At 41.5% G+C, this 24,205-nt stretch overlaps 1 pseudogene across 1 annotated transcript in view; it reads left to right on the top strand.

The window, feature by feature from the left end:
- Window positions 1-24,205, top strand: part of LOC309605848 (protein artemis-like) — a 60,832-nt pseudogene that overhangs the window by 12,985 nt on the left and 23,642 nt on the right. The window contains exon 2 of the transcript in view: window positions 22,438-22,547. The product of the transcript in view is annotated as a protein artemis-like (transcript). The remainder of the gene's footprint in view (window positions 1-22,437; window positions 22,548-24,205) is intronic.

The raw sequence follows: 24,205 nt of genomic DNA, 5'->3' as shown, positions 1-24,205 counted from the left end.
CCAATAACTTTCCTTGTAGGTAGGTGTTCTGAGGCAACGTTCATGTATTTCAATTCTTACTACTTATTTTGCTTTCTCTTATTCTCAAAGTGAGTAGCTTCTTACTATACGTATTTAGTTAGAATGTGTTTTAAAGGGTTTCTCAAATTCAGAGCCTCTAGAGGGATGGTGGTTACAGAAGGTATCCCTGCCTTCATCCATTCAGAAACACAAGCGTTGCTGTAGGGTCACTGTCCTCTATTTTAGAGAAGCTAAAAGAAGTTAAAGAAATATTTAAGCTAATTAACTACAGAGCTGACAAACATACCAACAGCACAAGTTCAATGTCACATATAATTTCTGCCCTTTTCTCAAAAAACCAAGTACTACAATCAGTTGGGGTTGCTTTTTAACAAATAAAGCTGGCTTTGTTTTCATCCTCTCTCATTTCCATTTTTAGCATAGTTCACAAATTCATATTTTTTTCTGCCACCATTCAAGATATTTTTCTCTGGGTTATGTGCACTAAATGGTATAAAGCTTGAAGGGAGAGGGGACCGTTGTGGTCTGTGCTATTCACATTTTGCCTGTTAATCTAATTACCAAGGTAGGGGCTCCAGAAACTGAGCTGCCCACATAGAAAAGCTTTCCCCCCACCTGGTGGATTGTTTAGCCAAGCTTCTTAAATGGGCAGAGTTTGGGGTTGGGGGGCAGGGAGAGAAATGAATCTTTTTTTGTTGTTGTAAGTTTCTGTGCAGAGCAACGGAAAGAATTTAGTGGTTGTCAACATGAGTTTAGTACAAAGGTATGGTTTAAAATGTAGGTTCATTTTGACTGAGCTTCAGGTCACGCAAGCCTAGGGAAACCTGTGCTGCTATTTGTTTTTTGTGTGTTTTAAAAAGAGTTCAGAAGACGCCAGGGAGGGAGATGAAGCGGAGATGGGGGCGGGAGCGTCCCAAGGGGATGACGTCCTTTACAGGGTGGATACTTCAGGGGTGTTGTTTCCAGAGGCTCTCAGTGACGGATTGTGTGAAAGGGCAGCTTTGAATGAACAGCCCCAGCCAGGCCTGATTTTGAACTGGTTTTCAGTCCTTGATTCCTACACACAAAATAAAATACCTTGTCGAATAGAGCCCATTGAGTGAGGATGATGGGCTAAGAGCGGGGGTACGAGGTGGCAGCGTGGGTGCTTGTTTATCGAGGAGGAGTTGTCCGTTGTTCCTGGGGCCGGTGAAAGGAAAGACGCCAGAATCCGATGGCTGGGGTAGCATTGATGTGAGGTAACGGGGTAATCGGATTGAAAGGGTGCCATAGTATTTGTGTCAGTTCACATCTCGTCAAAGGAATAATATGAGGTGCTACCTAGCTGAGGCTTTGGCCCGGGGGGAGCGGGGGGGAGTTCTGTTAGCAAGCATCCAGGCCTCATTGGATTCAAATATAAATTAATTCTCACAGGAGCATTGCCTGATTAATCTATTTGCATAATAGTAGAAAAACTACAGAGTGGTTACTCTTTTTTTTTTCCCCCCCTCTGTAGGGATTTGGACAAGAAAAGGTTTAAATTCATTTGAAAGAAGGGTGTGTGAGAAGTCAGCAGAAAAAGCCCCCTCTGGGGCTCCCAGGGCTGTTTTCTGGATGGAAGGGGTTGGTAGTCGAGGCAAGGCCTGTTCACCCAAGAAGTTTAACTCTTCCTGGGAAAAATCACCTTCTTCCGAGGCCCTTTCCTGGCACTTGCTTTAGGGGACTTCGCTCTTGGCTCAGATGATAGTCTGAGGTTCAGAGGAGGAACAGGCCCCAGGTGAGCTGTCCCCCTTGTTTCAGATTCTGGTCCAAGACCATGGTAGTTTCAGAAAATATATAGATAGGTTCCCTTCTGACTTACTCTGCTTCATGGGTGTTTGTGAAACGAATCTCAGGTCTATTTGCCATTCCACAGAGAAACAAAGTAATTAGGTTTCTAAAACTCATGCCATTTGCAACCTGTTTTGACTAAGCATGTTGATTCAATAAGCACCTGCTTAGCCCTGCCTGGTTCAGTATGTGATGGTGGGTGTGCTGATGGGATCAGTGTTATCTTTTTAAGAAACCACATTATAAAAACAGAATGTGAAAAGGGGGCTAAGGATTCCTGAGTTTCAGATTTTCAATGTCAAACGTTATTTTTCCTGCTGACACTTCAATAATAGAAGTTTTAAATGTTGCTATAAACATGGCTTAGCAAATCCAGCTTTGATTACTTCCAGCCTCTGCTCAAGAATAAAGAGCCTTCTTTCCATAGTCTTACAGACACTATCTTCAGTACTTCTTACTCATTCTTATCACCTTTATTCCCTCATCTTCCATTGTTGTGATAAAGAAAGCCGCAAGTCATTCAAATGAAGCTGCCATGTTGGCTCAAAATGCTTCTGTTTCTACAAGCTCCAGATGGAGATACTTTAAAAACAATGGCAGGGCAAATCCTACTTTCTAACTGATTGCATGGTTAATTCCAAATTTTATCATGAAAACTTCCTGCTATAAGAGAAATGCCTATGGTAGGTGCTCAACAAACGTCACTCTCACTTTCCCTTCACTTGAACATATCGAGGACGACAATGAGAAAATTTCCTTGTTTCTTAGGAACATCCAGGAACAAGAGCCTAATACAGCAGAGAGGGAAAATGATGTTCTGGGAATGTCAGCTGCTTTGGGGGTGCCCACCTGCCTAGGATCCCTTTCTTTGGGATCTGTACTCCCTCAACTCCTATTAACAAGGGTGAGCCTCCAACAGTTCTTTTTTTAAAGACTTTTATTTATTTATTTATTTTAGAGCAGTTTTAGTTTTACAACAAAATATCAGCATCACTTACCAAGAATGGTACAATTTTGCCAACGATGACCCTACATTGACAGGTCATAATCATCCAAGTCCATAGTTTACCTTAGTGTTTACTCCTGCCTGGTGTTGCCTTTTCTATGGGTTTGGACAAATGCATAATGACATGTATCCATTGTTACAATGTTATACAGAGTATTTTTACTGCCCTAAAAATCCTCTTGCTCTGCCTAGTTATCTCTTTCCCTGATCCACCCCGGGCAATCAGTGATCTTATTGTCTCTATAGCTTTCCTTTTTCCAGAATGTCATCTAGTTGGAATCACACAGATTGGCTTCTTTCACTTTGTAATATGCATTTAAAGTTCCTCCGTGTCTTTTCATGGCTCGATAGCTTATTTCTTTTTAGCACTAAGCAGTATTCCATTGTCTGCATGTGCCAGTTTATTTATCCATTTACCTATCGAAGGACATCTTAGTTGTTTCCAAGTTTTGGCAATTGTGAATAAAGCTGCTCTAAACATCTATGTACAGGTTTTTGTGTGGATATAAGTTTTCAGGACATTTGGGTAAATTCCAAGAAATACGATTGCTGGATCGTATGGTAAGAGTATCTTTACCTTTGTAAGAAACCTCCAAACAGTCTTCCAAAGTGCCTGTACCATTTTGCATTCCAACCAGCAATGTATGTAAGTTCCTGTTGCTCTAGAGCCACCCCAGCATTTGGTGTTGCCAGTGTACCAGATTTTGGCCATTCTAATAGGTGTGCAGTGGTATCTTACTGGTGTTATAATTTACATTTACTTAATGAAAACCAAGGCGTATACTTACGTTCAGAGTATACTCGATATACTTACTCCGAAAGACAGTCATCAATTTTTGTATGTAGAACTGTGCTAGCTACCGAGCCAGGGAAGTTAACCCACTTTCATGCGTCCAACATCTTATTATCTATCAGGGAAACAAAACAAACACATTCCCACCCACAAGCTCATGTATTCTCACCAGTTGAGCATTACTGGGAAGCCGTTGTGATTGAGGGGCAAAGTGATTATGTTGCTTACTGGGTGAAACTGATCAGACAAGGAGGTCCCTGGGACCGAGTAGGGCAGGAACTTGTGAGCAGCAGTATTGCCAAGAGAGGAGACCGCTCATCCTGGCCGCCGCTAGCGGTAAGAAAAGGATCTCAGGCTCCAGGCATGGAACCCAGCACGCTCTGGTTTGCTCTGGATGGGTCTCAACTGTGACACTGCACTCAGTCCTGGATAAAAACTGCTTGTGAGAGGTGCTGAGCCTAGTGGAGGGGTTCTGAGGACAGCATGGAGTCTCAGAGAAGGAAATCAGACTCATTCCACACGGCTTCAAGGAAGTACAACTGGGACTAATCAAGGAAAACTTATTTGGCTGAATGCAAGTAAGACCTTTCTAATAGCTCACTCTGTAATCCATGCAGTCTCCACCTAGCCGTCACAGTGACCTTTTTATACATAAATTGCTTCAAGAAATGCCCCTGCTTAAAACCCATCCACGACCTCCCATCGTGGCCTCCTGTGCCCTGCTTCATCGGCCCCTGCCCACCTGGCCAGCTTCCTCTTACCGAGTTCACTCTGTGTTCACTAAGCTCTAGGTCCCTTCACCTTTTGGTTCCTGGAACCAACCAAGCTATTCTGTGGTTCAGGGCCTATGCAAAGGTTATATTATCAATCCTGGCTAATTCCCCCCCATCCTTGAGATAGAGCTTAAAGATGGAGAATTTTCAGGCTTTACTCTCCAAATGCATCTGCAAATCTGATCTTCTTCTCACTGTCTCCACCACCACCTGCTATTCCTCACCCCCTTCATCTCTCACCTGTTTTATTGCAATAGTCTCTCTGTTTCTAACCTGGTACAACAGTCTCTGTATTCAACACAGAAGCCATAGGGTCCCTTTTAAAATGCAGGTCAGATGATGTCATTTCTCTGTTCAAAACCCTCCAAAGCATCCCATCTCAGAATAAAAGCCAAAGTCCCCATCACCTTGCCGTCTTCCCCACTACCCTATGATGCCTCAGACTTCACCTCCTGTTACTCCTCCCGCTCTCTCTGCCCCAGAAACAGCAGCCTCCCTGTGGCTCTTTGAACTTGGCAGGCATATTCCCAACATGGGGCCTTTGTCTGACTGTTCCCTCTGTCTGAATTGCTCACCTTCCAGGTATTCATATGTCTCACGCCTCACCTTTCTCAGTTCTGGCCTCCAATCTCACCTTAGTTTAATGAGTCCCTCCCTGAACTCCCTATTTAAAGGAGAACATCCCCACCCCCTCCAATCCCCAAGGTAGAGGTTTGGAAAGATCCTGACCCCCTCAGGGGTTTGTGATGGTTCTGGTATGGCTGGAGCACAGGGCTGAGACCGTGGGAAGTAGATGATCACTTTGGACAAACTGGCTCCTGTCCAACTGTGGGACGTGTTCAAAGGCAGACTAAAGATGCTGGACTTTTAGCCTATCAGAAGCAGAGAACCTTTGGAAGTGTTCAAGCGGGGAGAGTCTTGATGAAGCAATTGTTTTGGACAAGTTATTCAGTTGGTGGGGAATTAACCAGGCAAACAGCATGTCTATGGATAAAGATCGGAGCTAAGTCAGGGTCCTGTGAGACGCATACTCAGAGAGTCTATGTCACTGGCATTTATTTCATTTACTACAAGTAGGTTGTGCATATATTACAGAACATCTATTCTGGGGCATATAAAGAAAGAGGCAACAAGGCCTCTTCCTTTGCAGGGATGGCAGCACAGCGAGGATTCTGAGAAATGAGGAGTCCTGGCTTGGTGACGGGTTTTCCATTTCCGGGAAGCATTCTGGAGTCTCCGAGCTTCCCTTGGTGCTGGGCACTGCTGTTGTCACCTTAACTGCACGTCCTTTCCCCCAAAGTGTGCTCCCAGACATCGTACCGAAGAGGAAAATCTTCAATGGCTATAGTTTCTAAAGTAAATTTATTATTCATTATTCACATAGATTAATTTGGGTCTGCAGAGCCAGCCCTTCAGGGACTAATTGATTACTTATTTCCTCGCAGGCACACCGTTTTCTCTGATGTGGATCCTGCCTCTGTGAGACCAAGGGTTAGGTCATGGCTCCAGCTGTTCTTTTAATTCACCGTGACCTTGGGCAGTCACTTCACCTTTGCCCCTTGATTTTATCATCTATAAAGTGGAGACATTGATATCATATCTAACTTTCTCAAAGGGATATTGTTGCAGAGAAATTAGTGGATTTTTAAAGGACTTAAAATATAGAACATATAAATATTAGTTATCATTGGTATTATATCACAACCCCCAGAACAACTACTAAAATAACTGGTGCTACTACTGCTGCCTATTCTTTTTTTTCTTTTTTTAAATGAAATTATTATCCATTATTTACTTCATGGATCATGACTTTAGTGTTGTCTCTTATAAGTCATTGCCATATCCAAGGTCATCTAGATTGTCTCCTAGGTTATCCTCTAGGAGTTTTATAGCTTCGTTGTTTTACCTTTAGGTCTGCGATCCATTTTTGAGTAAATTTTTGTGGAGGGTGTAAAGTCTGTGTCTAGATTCATTTTTTAAAAATATTTTTCAAATTTAATTTTGTATATTTTTTAAAATTTAATTTAATTGTATTTTATTTATTTCATTTAATTTTGTTATTTAATTTATTTATTAAATTTAATTTCCCACCCCACCCCCCAAGGCAACCATTGTCTAATTTTTTTTTTCACACCAGATTATGATGCCCATTTTTAAAATTTGTTTTAAAGTTTATATTATTTATTTATTTATTTTTATTTTTGGCTGCATTGGGTTTGGGTCTTTGTTGCTGCGCGCGGGCTTTCTCTAGTTGCGGTGAGCGGGGCTACTCTTCGTTGTGGTGTGCGGGCTTCCTTCCCTTGTTGTGGAGCAGGGGCTCCAGAGCGCAGGCTCAGTAGTTGTGGCGCACGGGCTTAGTTGCTCTGCGGCATGTGGGATCTTCCTGGACCAGGGATCGAACCTGTATCCCCTGCATCGGCAGGTGGATTCTCAACCACTGCGCCACCAGGGAAGTCCTGCCTATTCTTATTCTGTACTTCTTTTTCTTTTTACAACTAGAACTGAAAAGCAGAGAAATATCAGATCATGCCCACATCCCTGGCAACAAGTTATTTTTTCCTTTCAGAGAAAGATCCCTCTGGAGGTCCCTCTCAGTTGGTCCTCCAAAGCTCGTCACAGTGTGTACCAGTCACTCTGCATGGGATGGCCATGGATAGTACCTGGGCTACTTAAACACTATGTATTAAGTAGCCCAGGTATGATTACCTGTGACCAGGGGATGATTTTTCCCTTCAGGGGACATTTGGCAATGTCTGGATACATTCTTGGTTATCACAAATTTGGGGAGTGGGGGGTACCAGAAGAATGCTACTGGCATCTAGTGGAAGAGGCCAGGGATGCTGCTATTTAATGTGCAGGACAGTCCCTCAAACTGTTGTCTGGCCCAAAATGTCAATAGTCAAAGGTGAGAAACTCTGAACTAACCTAAGGATTTTAATTTTCTTCTAAATTTGTTTATTATAAGCAGGTTTCCTTTTCTCTTTTTCATTTTTTACTTTTTTTGGTTGAGGAATAATTTACATATGGTGAAATGTGGATATCTTAAGTTTAGTTACAGTTTGATCACTTTTGGCAAATGCAAATATCCTTGCAATCCAGATTCCTATCAATACATAAACCATTTCCATAACCCTTAAGAAGTTCTCTTCTACCCCTTCCCAGTCGGTTCCCACCCCACCCCCTAAGGCAACCATTGTCTAAATTTTTTTTCACAACAGATTATTATGCCCATTTTTAAAATGTGTTTTAAATTTTATTTATTTATTTATATTTTTGGCTGCATTGGATCTTTGTTGCCGTGCGCAGGCTTTTCTCCAGTTGCAGCGAGCGGGGGCTACTTTTTGTTGCGACGTGTGGCCTTCTCACTGTGGTGGCTTCTCTTGTTGCGGAGCATGGGCTGTAGAGCACAGGCTCAGTAGTTGTGGTGCACAGGCTCAGTCACTCCACCGCATGTGGAATCCTCCCGGACCAGGGCCCGAACCCATGTCCCCTGCATTGGCAGGCAGACTCCCAACCACTGCGCCACCAGGGAAGTCCCCCCATTTTTTAAAATTAAAAAAAAATTTTTTTTTGGCCGTGTCACACGGCATGTGGGATCTTAGTTCCTTGACCAGGGATCAAACCCGCACTCCCTGCAGTGGAAGCGCGGAGTCTTAACCACTGGACTGCCAGGGAAGTCCCTGCCCATTATTTTTGAATGTTAAAGATGTCATATCTGGAGCATGGTAGTTGGTAGGGCTAGTTAGAGCAGAGATGATTAGACCCCAGGGACCAGGGAGCTGGCCCATAAGAATGAGGCTCGAGAGGTATGAAGGAAGGGCAAGTCACATGCAAAGAGCAGACAAGCAGGTAGCTGGCATCGGAGAGATCTTGCAGCCAACAGCTGACAGAGATGGTCAGGTGGGTAGGAGAGAAATAAAGGAGAGCCAGGGACAGGAAGCAGGGCCCTAGTCTTGGGGATGCAGGTGGAGGGGCTGGGTGAGGGCTGTTGGCTGACTCAGGCAGAGCCAGGCTGCTTGAATAGAAGCACGTGTTGAGAATATTGTCAGGGGAAGTGTATTTGTTTCCTTGGGCTGCCGTAACCGATTACCACAAACTTGGTGGCTTAAAATAGTAGAACTTTATTCCCTCACAGTTATGGGGCTGGAAATCCAGACTCAAAGTGTTGGAGCGCTAAGCTCCCTCTAGAAGCTGCAAGGGGAAAGTACGTTCTTTGCTTCTTCCAGCTTCTGGTGGCTGTCCGCTTTCCTCGGCTTCCTCGGCTTGTGGCCACATCCCTCCAGTATCTGCCATGGACTTTACATTGCCTCCTCCTCTTCTGACTGTTCTCCTCTGTGTGTCTCTTATAAGGATTGGATTTGTCACTGTCAGTGTCACTGGTCATTGGATTTAGGGTCCACCTGGATAATCCAGGATGATCTCATCTCAGGGTTCTTAATTACATGTGTAAAGACCCTTTTACCAAATAAAGTAACATTCATAGGTTCCAAGGATTTGATGTGCACATCTTCGGTGGGAGGTAGGAATTTTTCAGCTTACCACAGGGAGCAAAGTTTAGAGAGAAGTTTTTTGAATTGGGCTGTGAAGTCGGAGTGAGCCCACTGCAGGGCTGGCTGAAGGCCAAGCTGAAAGTCCACAGATCTCAGTTCCTTTATATTTCTCCAGTCTAAGGTTGGGATTCGTTCCAGGGAATGAAGGACATTAACATTTGTTGAGCATCCAGTACTGCCAGGCACAGTTTTAAGTGCTTCATCATCAGATTCCTTTAATTCTAACAGAGACCCTCTGAGATAGCTATGCCATTTTCCCCCCTTCATCTCTTTGTATTTTGAAAATAGTCAAACTTAGAGAAAAGTTGAAAGAAAAGTACAGTGAACACCTATATATCTTTCTCCTGGGTTCACTAATCGCTGCCATGTTGCCTCATCTGTTCTCTGTGTGCTTACGTATACATCTGGGGAAGGGAAGCTGAACCATTTGAAAGTAAGTTATAGGTATCCTGATATTTCAACCCTAAATAAATCAGCAGCATCCCCTTGATTTGACACATGAGAAATAGTTACCTTTATTTGACAAACGAAAAAATGGAATCTCAGCAATGTTAGGTACATTTCTCAGTCTCAGAACCAAAATACAAAGCCAGTGTTCGAGTACAAGTCTGTTTGACTCTCAAATATATGCTCTTTCTGCACATTTTTATTCATTTATCTGTTTATTCATTTAGTGGTTTTGGTGGGGCGGGCAGCTATATGCACTGAGGATACACTGATTAAGGCATGCAAGGTGGAAAGATAATAGCTTGGTAAACAGATAAATATAACTAAGATAACTTCAGGGTCTGTGATGAACAAGGACTTGTAGGGGAATAGTGGCGTACAGCCTGGGAGGTTAAAAAATGTATATAGGTCATGGCCCCTGCCTTAAAGGAGATTGTAAGGGAGCAGGATTCTTAGAATTGAGAAGTGGGAGTTGTAACAGTAAGGAGACCTCTCTTCCTCTTCTCCCTTTCTCAAGAAGCTTCAGCAGGAGATGCTTTACCAAAAGAGAGGGTAAACCAAGAAGGGAGAAGACACAAGGTCCTGGAAATAAGGGATCCAACCCAGAAGAGAAGCAAAGGGAAATCTGGGGCAGCAAGACCAGAGGATGCAGCAAGGAGCAGGAGAAGACAGAGAACTGATGATATCTGATGCATATGAGCACAAAGTAAAGAGAAGAGTATTTAGAGGTGTTTTAGAATTCTGAGGGAGAGTTTTAGAAGAACTTAATGAGAGCTACACAGAGAGCTATGTAAAGAAAAAGAAGAAATTATTAGCTTCAGGAAAAAAGAAAAACACAGTAAAGGCAGTGTAACCATTGCCTACTACTAGCTCATCAGTGCACAGTATTTGCATACTTGTAGTAAAGGACACATGTAATGGTGATTGTACCAAAAGTAGAGATAGAATTATTGTGGGAGAGTGGTGGGAGACATTGAGAGTGAGGGGTAAACCTTCACCGTCTGTTATGGAAAGTCAATAGCTAATGTCTAAAATGTACTAGTCAACAAAACAGAGCTAGAAGCAAACTGTTTAGAAATATGAGGGTAAATAGCAGAAGAAATTGTTAAAAATATAGGAAAATAGTTCTATCTGGAAAGTAGGAGGAAGGGGCTAAGGATTATTATTGTAACCTTTGTAGTATCATTTAACAATTAAATGATGTGCATGTACTACTCTGATACAAATAAAAATGAACAAAAGTTGGTAAAGGGGAAGGAAGAGAGGGAGGAAGAGAGAGAAAGCAAGAGGTAGAGGGAGGGAGAGGCTGACTGAGTTGAATTTCCTTTTCTCTGCTGGTCTGGAAGAAAAGAGCATGGCTGGGTTAGAATAAACGAAGATTCAGAAAAAACAGCCTCAGGGGTAGATGAGGACTGGAAAAGGATTTTGATTATTCACAAACTAGATAATCAGACCTTAAATTATTTAAATTAGATGTTCTAGAAAGAAGGCTGTGTATCCAACAGAAAACAAGGGATCAGTACTCTTTAATGTTGAAACCAGATTATCTAGAGTTGATCAAGAATTCCTTATTATATGAGCTCTTCAGATTGAATGGTTCTTAAGACATTTTCATCTTGAAATTGTATATGCTTTTTCCTCATTCCTAACTTTTATAACAATTTTATTAAGTAATAAGTATAGCTAAGTATAAATGAACTCCCAGATTGTGTACTTCAACTTTTTAATGATTTTGTAATTCATCCAAGATTTTTTCCAAATGCTTCTTATTTTCAAGAACTTCCAGAGTCTAGAGATAAAAACAGAAATAAGACCTCAACGTTGCCCTTGATCTACAAGGGATATTTAAAATATTTTAAGTTAGGTCACAGGGTATATAATATTTATATTTTTCTATATTCTATCTAATTTGTCAGGGCAATCCATTTTGTATTTTTAAAAAGTTAACATTCCGAATTAACACTAAATTTGTTATATTGGCCTGTATTTTTATTTCATTAATAATATTGCTTGCATTTTCTAGACCTTTCCCTAAAAGCACATATTTAATTTTCCTGAGTTGTTTTGGTTACAAATTCTCCTGACTGTTTTTAAATTTTCAGCTTTTATTTGTCCACCTCTGGTATTCTGAACTGCTGAGTTTCATCATAGCTGTGATATGAAAAGGGTTATTTCCCTAAAGTCTCTTTTAAAAATTGCCTTTTACTCTTTAACCTGCTATAGAGTTTATGTAGAATAATGGAACCATTTCACAGAGTCACTCCTGTGAATATTTGCCTTGCACATGGTAGATAATAAATATTTCATTGAACAAATTTAGGATTGATGACTGTTCTTATCTGGGGTCATAATAGGTGAGAGTTAGTCAATTTGAGCATATGTAGAATTTAAACACAATCTGATGGGAAATACGGTATTCTTAGTGCCTTCCCTTCAATCAAACACCAATTCTTTTAGCTTCAATTTGAAATACTTCTGAATTATTTGCCCAATGGTAGGTTTAGAGAAGCCTTCCCCTATAATCCAGTCTCCTGTTTCTTTGCTATTATCTTCAGTGATTGAGTCAGATCCAGAAAACCCCAAACTGGCTTTCTTTGAAGTTAAAGACTTTTGGCTCCACCCAAGCTTAGGATGTCAAGTGAGAGTAACAACCATTACTAAGACAGTAATAGGGTTAAAAAAAGAAAAAGGAAGAAAAGAAGGGCATACAGAAGGTAAACATTCATTATTATTTAGAATATGTCAAGTTTTAGGTTCATGAATATATAATTGAATCAATATGATATACCCCTAGTCCTCTAAAAATTTTCCCATTCCAATAAAAGTCCTTATAAATCTAGAAATTTTAGTACTTGGATTATATTCATTTAATAAAATTGGGTTGAATTATATGAAAATATTTGGTCTAACTTATCTACCATAGTTTGATTATGCTACATAATGAGATAGAAATCCCTAAGGTAAATCCTGACTCTGCAGCTTCTGGCTTACGATTAGGCAAGTCTCTGCATGCTTTTTTGGCCTGTCTATCCCTCTGGCTGCACCTCAAAGCAAGCTCATCCTCACTCTCTGTGCTCCAGCTCTATCCCTCTCCCTCCACCCACAGGGCCTTTGCACAGGCAGCTCCCTCTGCCTGGAATGCTCTCCTGTACCCCCCAACGCCCATCTCATTCCTACGCATTCTTCAGGTGTCATTTAAAATGTCATTTCCTTAAGGAACCCTTCCCTGACCTCCAGTCTACATGAGATCTTCCCACCATAGTGTTGGTCACAATGGCAATCAATTTATTTCATGATTATTTGGTTTTTATTTTTCTCCTCCACTAGTTGAGACAGAGATTATGGCTGGTTTGTTTATCTTTGTTCCCCTTTGAACACCTTGTCTGACAGAAAGTAAATGTTTAGTACGTATTTACTGAGTGAATGAATAAAAGCTGTCACTCAATGCTTTTATTAATGTTCTGTACCTCAGTTTACTCTAAAATAGGGATCATAAATCCTACCTCTCATGCTTGTTGTATGGGTGAAATGAGGTCTAGGGCTTGAAAACATCTTTAATGGTGCCTGCATGTAGTAGACATCAATAGATATTGAATAAAGAGTTTAAAAATAATAGTACTTCTTCAATATGTGAAGCAGCACTTAAGTGCAAAGCCTTGAGTGTTAGCAACACCATTCATATGATGATTTATACTTCATAAATCTCTTTCCTCTACACAGAGTGGCAGATTATATTTTCCAAAGATGGCCCTACCAATATATGTCTATCGCCTCCCACATCATCATCTTACAGTGGCACTGACACTCCTCCTGTGGAGAGGTGGGGGCTCTCCTTGAATCCCAATGGGACTTGTGACGAAGGGAAAATGGCAGAAGTGATGCTCTGTGACTTCTGGCTTGGTGATCTGCCTAATCAGGCACTTAGCCCTAACCTGCTGCCATGTTGTGAGGAAGCAGTGAGGTAGTCAAGAGTCAGCACTGACCATCAGTCGTGTGAGTGCACGAACCCTCTGAGATTCCAGCCCCAGCCATTGATTGGCCCCAGCTGATACCAAGTGGAACAGAGATAAGCTGTATCCACTGAGCCCTGTCCCAGTTGCAGATTTGTGAACAAGGTAAATGTCATGGTTTTAAGCCACTCTGGTTTGGAGTAATGGTTATACAGCAATAAATGACCAGAACACATGGTCATCACCGACCCTGCTGTACTATGCAGCAAGCAGGGTGGGTATGATCATTTATTCCCATTTTTGAGATGAGGGAGCTGAAGCTCACAGGGGTTCAGTGACTTCTCCAGGATCACATAGCTAAGTAGTAAAGCCCTAGCATCTGGATTTCTAGAATTTGTCTTCCCAGTACCCCCAAAGTCCTGACTCTCCTTACATGGGCCTCAGAAGTAGGGTGGGTACCAACCCTCTGGGAAATCCCACCTCCTGTTTAAATGGGCTTGGGAGGCTTGGGGCCCCCTTCTCTTAGAACTTAGGTTCCTTCAGATATGTGAGTGTCCTGGTCACACACTTTGGAGAGAGGAAGGATAAAATTGGAGCAGATTATAGCCTTAGATAGTACTTAACTTTTCAAGGCGCTAGGCATCCCTTATGCCATAAAAGTTCTCCACTGAGGCTTGGCAGGTGTTACTTACACACACACCAGACAGAGAAAGGTTCAGAGAGATAAAGAAACCAATTGGAGGTGGATCCATGCCTCTTGACCCCAAATATGGGTAGAATTTTTCAAAAGGTTTATCTTCCACCCACCCCCTCCCCACACACCCATACACAAACTTGGTTCACCATTTTTCATCACAAGGAACTCAGTGGAAAGTCAGCTCCCACAGTGACATCAGCTTTGATTACCCTGACTAGACAGAGTATCACAGAGATTGAGCATAGCACATGGTACCTAGTAAATGCTCAGTGGGACAGGCATGTTTTGAAGGCTCCTGGTGATGATAGGATAAAATCTAAACTCCTGTGTATTGGGCATGCACAGAGCTCTTTCTGATTTGTTCCTCTCCCTGCTCAGCCTTGTCTTCTGCCGCATGGTCCTCGCCCACCATACATCAGCAGCAGTAAGAGTGCTATCACCTGCCTCTCTGGCCTTCACGTCTGCCTGGGGTGTCTCCTTTCTGCTAGTCTGCTGACAAACTTCTCCTTCTTCAAATCTCAAGTGCTGTCTTCTCTAAGAAGCCTTCCCTGATGCTTCCAAGCCAACTCAGTCAAGTCTTGCACCGAAGCAATTTTATTTTCCTTTCTAACTGGATGCACTAAAATCAAAGATAGAGACTTCACCCTTCAAATGTTTTCTTTCCCAGTCCTAAATGCTGTGCCTAATGCAGAGAGGGCAGTTAGAAAAGATTGACTTGATGAATAAATTATCTCATTTAATCCTTATGACCACTCCGTAAAGTCGGTACCTTTACAGTCCCATTTCACAGACAGTGAAACTGAGTTCAGGAAGATGAAGGGACTTAGGGTACCATGGCTAAGCAGTGGCACTAGGTATCAAATCCAGGAATGTCTACTGCCAAAGCCCCTTTTCTTTCTCCCATGCCAACGCTGTGGCTGCCTCACTGTTCCGGGATGGTTGGATTAACAACTAGGGAAACAACAAGAAAATCCTCTATGGACCAAGGCCACCCTCGAGCTCTCTGCGCTGCTCTCAGGAAGTCCCCCACCTGCTCTGTGAGTCAACACAGCTCAGAATGCCCCTTTCAAATTAGCTGGTATGATTAAAGGTCAGTGCCCTTTGTCCCTCACGTGATTATTTTTTTTAGAGACATTTTCCTGATCATGTGATCTATTATTTCCACACCCTAAACTCTCTAGAACAGCTTTAGGACTTGGGCTGCACCTGATACCCTTCAAGGTTTTTATGTTCCTGTGGACCCCCTCTCTCCCCCTCCAGATTAACCTGGGTTTGAAGTTTTGATTCATTTCATTCTGCATTAATGGGGGATTCTGAACTCTCTGCTGCTTTGAAACAAGCCCTACTGGTTCTGTTGGCTATATGGTTGCAGAGGAAATGATCTTCTGCCACGTAGCTATAGAAAGTCGAGTGGCAGAAGTAAATTAACCTACCGTTTCCACAAAGGGATATGCTGAGAATTGCCAACAATATTTATGTGGGCATTGTGCTCCCAGATACACTTGGATGGCAGTGAATTGTCAGTTACTATGACAAAATAACTGAAGAAATCAATCTGCCAAGTATGAATAGCTCTCAATGGGCTTCAAGGTTCTCAGGTTAAGGGACCCGCAAAGCTGACAGCGGTTGGGTCTCATATCGATATGACCTCCATTGGGGAGCATGTAAATTAGTGGAGATGGAAGCAAAGAGGTCTGTTCCCCCTGCCCCTGCTCCCAAGAAGGGTATTTTCCAATATTCACATGGAAATGAAAGACCATTTTAGAAGGCCTGGAAGTCCAGCCATGTTAATTGATTCAAATCAGGCCTTTTCTCCAGAAGAACCTTGAAGACCTTTCTAAAACACATACCTGCCCAATTCCATAGAAGAGACATGAGTTTCACCTTCGCATACGACATTTTCTTCCTCCTTATTCGTCCTCTCCTCAGTCTCTAGCTAAGTCACATTGGATTGCACAAAAAGTAACACACTGTGGATAAATCAAGTATGAGTCTCTCTCTCTCTCCCTCTCTCTCTCTCTCTCTCTCTCTCTCTCTCTCTCTCTCTCTCTCTCTCTCTCTCTCTCTCTCTCTATATATATATATATATATATATAGACACACGCCCAGTAAGAAGTGATTTTTCAGATTCTTCTCCATTGGATTCTAGGCCATCCCTGGGGTCCTCTCCATTTCAAAGAAAGTGATTTTTTTTTTTAAGTTTTCTAAAAAATTAATTAATTAATTAATTTATTTATTTTTGGCTGTGTTGGGTCTTTATTTCCATGCGAGGGCTTTCTCTAGTTGTGGCAAGCGGGGACCACTTTTCCTCGCGGTGCGCGGGCCTCTCACTATCGTGGCCTCTCTTGTTGCGGAGCACAGGCTCCAGACGTGCAGGCTCAGTAGTTGTGGCTCACGGGCCTAGTTGCTCTGTGGCATGTGGGATCTTCCCAGACCAGGGCTCGAACCTGTGTCCCCTGCATTAGCAGGCAGATTCTCAACCACTGCACCACTAGGGAAGCCCAAAGAGAGTGATTTTTAATAAAAGCTTTTTATGGGTGAGTACTGGATAAATTCCCATCCTATTGATAATAAAAAGAAAGATAAAGCTATTCATTGGAACATTTGTAAGGACTTGACTTCTGGAGCAAGAATTGGGAGGAATAAAATATTGAAAGCCATAGGCTGTTTAATTTCATTTCTGTTATCATTGCTGATTTGTGCTGTGATTTTAGGGTGACTCATGTAAATCCTTTATATATAAATAACCCATAAAATCAAGTTCTGAGGAAATTTGATATTCTTTGTTCTAAAGGCAAAGGATTATTAAAGTAATTATGATCAGAAAAAGAATAAAAGAAGTCATTTTTCTGTACCAAAAATCTAAAATATCAGACTTGGTTCTATTTCTTACCAACTAAGTCTTCTTTGTGAGCTCTATGAATTGTGTTCTATACATTTAAAATAAACTAAGAGAAAATGTTAACATAAGATTAACTCAATGTAAACATGCTAACATGAGAACTGGAAGAAGCACTGCAGGAGTCAGAAAGCCTGGTTGAGTACTTAGGATAACCACATAGTAGCTGGCAAAACCCCAGTTCCATCACCTGTTAAATGGGGATAATTACAACCAGGTCATAGTTAATGACACTGAGAATTCAGAGATGTCAAGTTGGTCATCTTTGTAGTTGTTGAAAGACATGAAGTCTCCTCTGGAAAGGTATTATGGAGGACAAAAGAAGAAACTCTAAAGAATTGCAAACAGTGTATAATTCAGTATTGAATATTGTATTAGGATTTTAGAAGCATGAGACTTGCGTAAGGGTTGGAGGAGTCAGGAAAGGCATAATGAAAGATGCAGAACTTGGTCTGGGCCTTGAAAAACAGGTCCAAATGTAGTTTTATGCAATTATTTAATATTCTTTTTTTTTTAATTTTATTTATTTATTCATTTATTTTTGGCTGTGTTGGGTCTTCGTTTCTGTGCGAGGGCTTTCTCTAGTTGCGGCAAGTGGGGGCCACTCTTCATCGCGGTGCGCGGGCCTCTCACTATCGTGACCTCTCTTGTTGCAGAGCACAGGCTCCAGACGCGCAGGCTCAGTAGTTGTGGCTCACGGGCCTAGTTGCTCCACGGCATGTGGGATCTTCCCAGACCAGGGCTTGAACCCATGTCCCCTGCATTAGCAGGCAGATTCTCAACCAGTGCGCCACTGGGGAAGCCCTATTTAATATTCTTAATATGTAAAGAGCTCTTTAAAATCAACAAGTCAAGCATACCAATAGCAAAAAAGGGAAAGGACATAAAAGATAATTCATAAATGGCAAAAATATCAAGAAGAATGTTAAAATATGCAATCTAATAATGAAGGAACTTCAAATAATAACATGCTTTCCTCCCTCCATTTAGTTGGTAGAAATTAAAAAACAAAAATCCTTACCCAGCAGTGAAAAGATGGTTTTTGCATCTTGTTCATGGAGGGTAAATGAATACAACCATTTTGGAAGACAATATGGCAGTATAAAGAACATGAAAAGTGTTGTTTAATCTTGATGAAATCATCAGAGATGTCCACAAAAATACAAAATACTTGTACAACATGGAGCTACTTATAGTAGCAAAAAATGGAATTACTAGATACCTAACTATAGGGAAGTGGTTTAATAAATTTTGATATGTAATATTAAGAAGAATGTTTTCAAAGACTTTTCAATGGCATGGGAAAATGTATCTGGCATAATAAGTGATTAAAAAGCCAGGTTAAAAATTATACATAAGATTAATTCTATTAAAAATGTCCTTATATATGTGTATATATAGGTATATTTAAATGTATATTACAAAAAAAAATAGTGACTATTTCTGAGTGACAGGACTATGGATGATTTTTATTTTCTATTTTATAATTTTTCTAAATTTTCTATATGAACAATAAATGTTATTCCTTTGTATGTATTGTGGTTTTGTACTTAGTCGAACAGAGAAGTACTGATGTTATTGTTTTGCTTTGTAGAAAATCTATTCCATTTTCTTGGATAACTCTTTGTTGCTTTCTTCCCATTGGGTCAGTGATTTATTTTTGCTACTCTAGAATCTTGTCCAAATGCCATATTTCTCATGAGTTAGGAGGCACATATCCTCTTGTCATTACCTTTATGCAATGTTCTTTCCTCCTTTTGGCCAGATCATCTATTTTGCAAGAGGCAGTAAGAATGGTGCTTAATGAAGAGCATGGGCTCTAGTCTGATTGCCTGGGTTCTGTAAAACCTTAAGCAAGGCATTTAACCCATACCAAGTATCTTTTGGGAGTGGTGGTTAGTAAAAGATGCTTAATGAATATTTATTACCTTGTTGAAATGAATGATGCAAAACAGATAACAGGAAAAGAGAGGCCTTATATCTACTATCCTATATATACTACCTTCCATGAACATTTACAATGTGCCTTCCTGAGTAGAGAGGCAGCATATTTTAAAAGAGTAGACTTGAAGCAGAATTTCAGCCCCACCAAATAGTTGCTGTCTTCCTTGTGCAAGAAACTGAAACTTTCTAAACTCATTTTACTCATCTGTAAAAATGGGGACTAGTAAGAGTTCTTGTGATGATTACCTTTGTAATAGCACTGTTCAATAAATATTTTCCTACACTTCTACCTCCAAACCCTATTTCTCTTTTCCCAAGGCAAATGAAGTGTATCTTTCCAGGCACTTCATTCCTGTAGGTCCTGCAGTATCTTCTATGGAACTTGGTTAACCTAACTGCAATGACAAACTGCCTTCTGATCAGCAAAGTTACAGTGACTGATGCTATATACAAATAGTTCCCTTCGATTTATTCATTTTCAGACTTCTTTTTCTTCTGTTACACTTAAACATTTCCCTGTAACTCTCTATTTGAACTTAATTGGCAGAATCAGCTTCTGTTAAACATGAAGCTTTCCTGTCTGTGAGAATGTCTTTTTTTTCTCTGCAAGTTCTGGGAAAACTTAGCAGATTCATTCTTTTAAGGGAAGTGATTATGTGATAACTGGCTGCAACTTTACCCTAAATGTGTTCATATTTAGTCTCTTTCTTGCTCATGTCTTCCTGAAAAAGAAAAGAGTAAAACTAAATAAGTCGTCCCTTGTTGAATTTGACATAGATGATTATGAATGACTTCAGAAACAAACCCCAGTGCCCTATGAGGCAAATTATTTGAGCCCACCCCATGTGACCTATAATGTTTATGGTTTTTAAGAATATAAGAGATCTGGTTTAGGAAGTAATTATAAGAAAGCCAGATTGCAGAGAAAGAAAGTGAGAAAGAACCCAGTGGCATTGAATTCTAAAAGTCTGCCTAGCAAGAAGCCAGAGTAGGAGATGTGTAGTTCAGAAAAGGGTTCGACTCCTTTTGAACCTTTATATTCTCTAATCCTTGAAACAGGTTTGCTCTCTTGTTCACATTCACTAAAGATCCAAAACAGCTGGGTAAAATCTGGAATAATATAGGGTTACTGTTAACATGTTTAAATTGAGATCAAATCTTAATCTTTTTCTTTTCTGTTTATTTGCTTCAAAGGGTTTCAGGGGCAGTGATGTGAATTATTCTGCATGTGCTTGATAGATTTTAAGCTTTATGAGAGGCAAGATGCCTGCTGACTTTGTGAGCATGAAAAGACCACTCTGACCAGGGTTTTCAGATTCAGTTAGTCTGAAAGTAGTGACTCATGTAGGTCATTATTCCCACAAAGGCAAAAGACTTGTCTAATTGGACTACAGGTGGTTTATACCAGGTTGTCTCTTTACCTTAAGACAAGTGGAGAAAATGTTTAGGTGAGAAATGTTATTCCGGTTTATAACAAGGCTCACAAATTAATTTTCCAATTGCTGAGTTCTGAAGGAGATTTTAGTGTTAGAAGACAAAAACGCAGATATCCCCGTATCCAACGACTTTGTTCCTCTTCTACCTTGGCTTAACTGAAATTTATGAGCAGTTGCATTAATTTTTTTTCAATTTCTCCTTCTCTGAAACTTCTGGAGAAAGCATCAAAATCAAATGAAAAGTTTTCCTCAAAGAGCCACATTTAATTAACTTACATAAAAGATGCATTACTCATAATTCAGTTGAAATTTAGAATATTTAAATTTGATTATCTTATTTCCTCTTCATAAAGATGTAAATTTGAAACACATTTATTTAGTGGAGGAGTTAAAAATAGTTTTGTTCTCTGACTTCTTTTTTCATTGCTCAAACGGATATCTCTAGGTTTTATATCTCTTGTCATTTTCCTAATGAGAAAAGATGTCAAGTGTCTTTACAAACCTTTCAGTTTGTATTTGGTTCTGGAGAATTTTTAATTTAAATATACTATGAATATAGCCATACTGCCATCTGAGGAAACTATGGTTGGTTTTTTTAAAGAGATCTGGTTTAAGAAAAATCAGACATATGAAACAGATTAACAAGGGGGTGTTTATTCGCATTAGAAAAGTCTTCTTCACTTTACAGAATAATTTACACTTGAGTTCCTTTAAATGCAGCAGTATTTGTGCATTTGAAATATGATTTTATATAAAATGAGTTTTTTCCAGAAGTGTGTATTTATTAGTGTTAAAATTAGTACTTAAATTTTATTGCATTAGTCTAATTACCCACATAATTATGGTTTTAAAAAAGCTGTACTTTCACGTGAACTACCCACAAACTGAGAAATATTATTTATAGAATATTAGAACTGGAAAGGAACTTAGAAACACTTTAATAGAGCCCTGTGTCCATTTGGTTTTTCATTGTTGAGCTCGCAGTTAGAAAGGAGATGCAGAAAAGTTGGCCAGCATTATCAAATTATTCCCGCTCTCAATTTGGAAGTGTGTATGTATGTGTGCTTGTGTTTGGTGTAAGAGGTTGGCCAAAATTTCACAGCTCCAAAATGATCAAAGGCGCGTTTTCTACAACCCGGTATTCAGCAAGTGGCAAATGAAAAGGAAGGGATTTTAAAGTCTTTATGTGTGCTTTTTATTTTTAAAATACATGTCATTCAGCACAGATAAATGTAATAATTTTTAATGCTATTTGGCCTTTGTTCACCTCCGCCCTACCGCCTTCTCATCTCTGTTTCTTTAAACGTCTGAATTTGAGAAATCTTTTGAAATCCTCCCTCTCCGCCCCCCTCTCGCTATCCTGAAGACAACACACACTCCAAGTCACGCACACCAAAAAGACTCCAAGTCACACGCACTCTCTGGCCACACACACTGGCCAGAGAGGGAAAGGGGAGACATTTTACAAACATTTTAAAAAGGAAAAATGTCAAATCAAAGACAGTTTTGCCATGGGCAGTGGCAACGTATCTACCCGGCTGTCTATGACCCTCAATAAAAATCATGTTCAGAAATGGTGAAAAGTCTAGCGAAGCAAACTGCCAAACAGGAGGAAACAGAACCCTTGAGGAAAGGGGCGCGTTCATCGTTTTACAGATTTAAGGAGGGACCGGCAGGGGCTGCTTTAGAACCGCTCCAGGCTGCCCCTGCACGCACTTTGCGCAGAAAGCTGGGCGCTGGACCCTTTGAACTCTGGCCGCTCGACAAAAACACCCGTTTGAAAAGGTGGCATTCACTGGGCTGTCAGAATTAAGCGACATCGAATTAAGGCGCTCATAAGACCGCGTTGGGCTCAGAACAGAGCCTCCGGTTTTAATCCCGACATTTTGGATTAATATCAAGTGTTAATTTCAAACAGGGCAGCCCTTTGGAGGAGATAAAGAAGGGAACGTCATACTTACTAAACTTTTTTTTTTTTTTTAATGCTAGAAGAGCGTGGGTGGGGGGGGCGTTGCGTTTCTTATCACAAGAACCCCGGTAGCATTAACTGCGTGCGGAGGGAGTAACTGTGAAGTCAGGGAAAGATCGAAACAGCACTCTGCGTTCCTCCAGGTCCCCTCGGGAACGGCGGGTCTGCGAGGGGGGAGCGCCCTCCGCGCAAAGGCGTTTTGCAGAGTGCGGGAGCCCCTGTTCCCGGAGTGGCCCGGAGTCTGCACCCAAAGGTAGGAACCTAGAGGCCGCCGCTATCTGCTTCCTGGCAATCAGCCAGGGTCTTGTGAACACCCCCGTCCGAGATTCTCCGCAAAGGGTGGCTTGGAGAGGGTGGAACTTTGGAGTGCAGTTGTTCTTTCTTCTTTTGAGTGCAGTGTGAACACAAAGGGCCAAATTGGGCCTCCTGGTCTGCGGGTGCTGGTGCGTTTCAGACCGGTGTCCTAGCTGCGAAATCAGCCACCCTTATCGCACTCTCACGCCAGACTCCGCACTGTTGAGAGCAGTGGGGCCCGCGGCATACCGTACTCGTTCCATTAGGCCCGTCGGTCGAGAGGCCAGAGCCCGGCGTCAGCAGAGACGCGGGCACCCTCGGTCCCCCGCGCGCCCCACCGTGGGTTGCTGCTTTCCCGCCGGTTGCTTCGGGCCGGCCAGCCCTTCTTCTTTCAGCACAAAGCGTTTGAGGTGCATTGCTTTCTTTGGCGTAAAGCCCTCGCCGGGTCAGAGTGAAATCTCCGCTTTTTTCAGGAGCATGGCAACACAAAAGGTTTAAGGGGGGAAATTGTTAAAAGGAAGCCCTTTTCTCTTTAGGCTGAATGCAGTGGGGAGATTAAAACTTTCATTTGAGATTTTGCAGTATTCATGGTGGTGGGCCCATGAATGGGACTGAGTCAAAGCCCCCAGCGCTGCTGTGTGTGCCCTTTTATCTCCCGCACATCTTCAGACACAGGTTGTTTTGCACTTGAAAGAGGGGAGAGAGGGGAATGTGGGATTTTGACAGCTGATATTGGCCTCTGAACCCTTGATGGGGATTTTCTAATTAACCCCAAGTACCCATCAGGTGGCCAACACAGAATGATTTCTGTCAGAGAGGGCAAAAAGTTTCCCATTTTGATCAGATGGACGGGAGAGTTTTTAACGTTCAGAGGAAGGAAATTCAGGAAGAGTCTCTGAGCACAGAATTGGAAAAGCCTGATGGAGCAGGCTGGGTTAGGGGAGGCAGCCGTGAGGACACCGGTAACGGAGGCTGTGTGCGGGCCATCTAGACGTGGCCGCCATCAGATCATGTGGGGAGGGTGGATGGTTGCCGAGACTGGGAGAAAGTGATTCTGTGTGCTTTGAGGGTTAGAGCAGCTAAGACATTTGGGTGGAGAGCTCTAACTTGTAGTTTGACTTATGTCTGGACGTGGGAATTCCCATTTGTTTATTAGGTGATTTTAATTCTAGTTCAAACCCAGGACTCTTTGCCAAGACCCTAGCATTTGCTAAAATCAATTCCATATGGTTTTAGTAAATACACCTCCAGTTGAAGAGATGATGGAAATTGTGTATCAGCCTTTGTCAATGAAGAGAGAACTACTGATTCGTTGGTTCAAAAGCAAAACTGGTGGGTTGTTTTAGAACAAGTCCCAAGAAGAAATAATAAGTTTGGATGATGAACTTACAAATTCTAAGTCCCTTGGGGATTCAGTTTCAGTGTATTTGGGGGTGAGGTCTCTGAAAAGCATGTGTTTAAAAAGGGCCCCAGGCAGGTGATTGTTCTGATTGGGCCAAGCTCCAGGGCAGTGTTTCCCAGGTTTCTCTGATGATAACAAGACTAGGAGTGCTTGTTTAAAAAAACCAACCAAACAGACTTTGGGGTTCATCTTCATACTGAAAACTCCAGTGGATA

This window comes from Balaenoptera borealis (genome assembly GCF_965194805.1).
Source record: "Balaenoptera borealis genome assembly, chromosome: 11".
NCBI lineage: Eukaryota > Metazoa > Chordata > Mammalia > Artiodactyla > Balaenopteridae > Balaenoptera > Balaenoptera borealis.
This window is presented reverse-complemented; position numbering and strand designations above follow the sequence as displayed.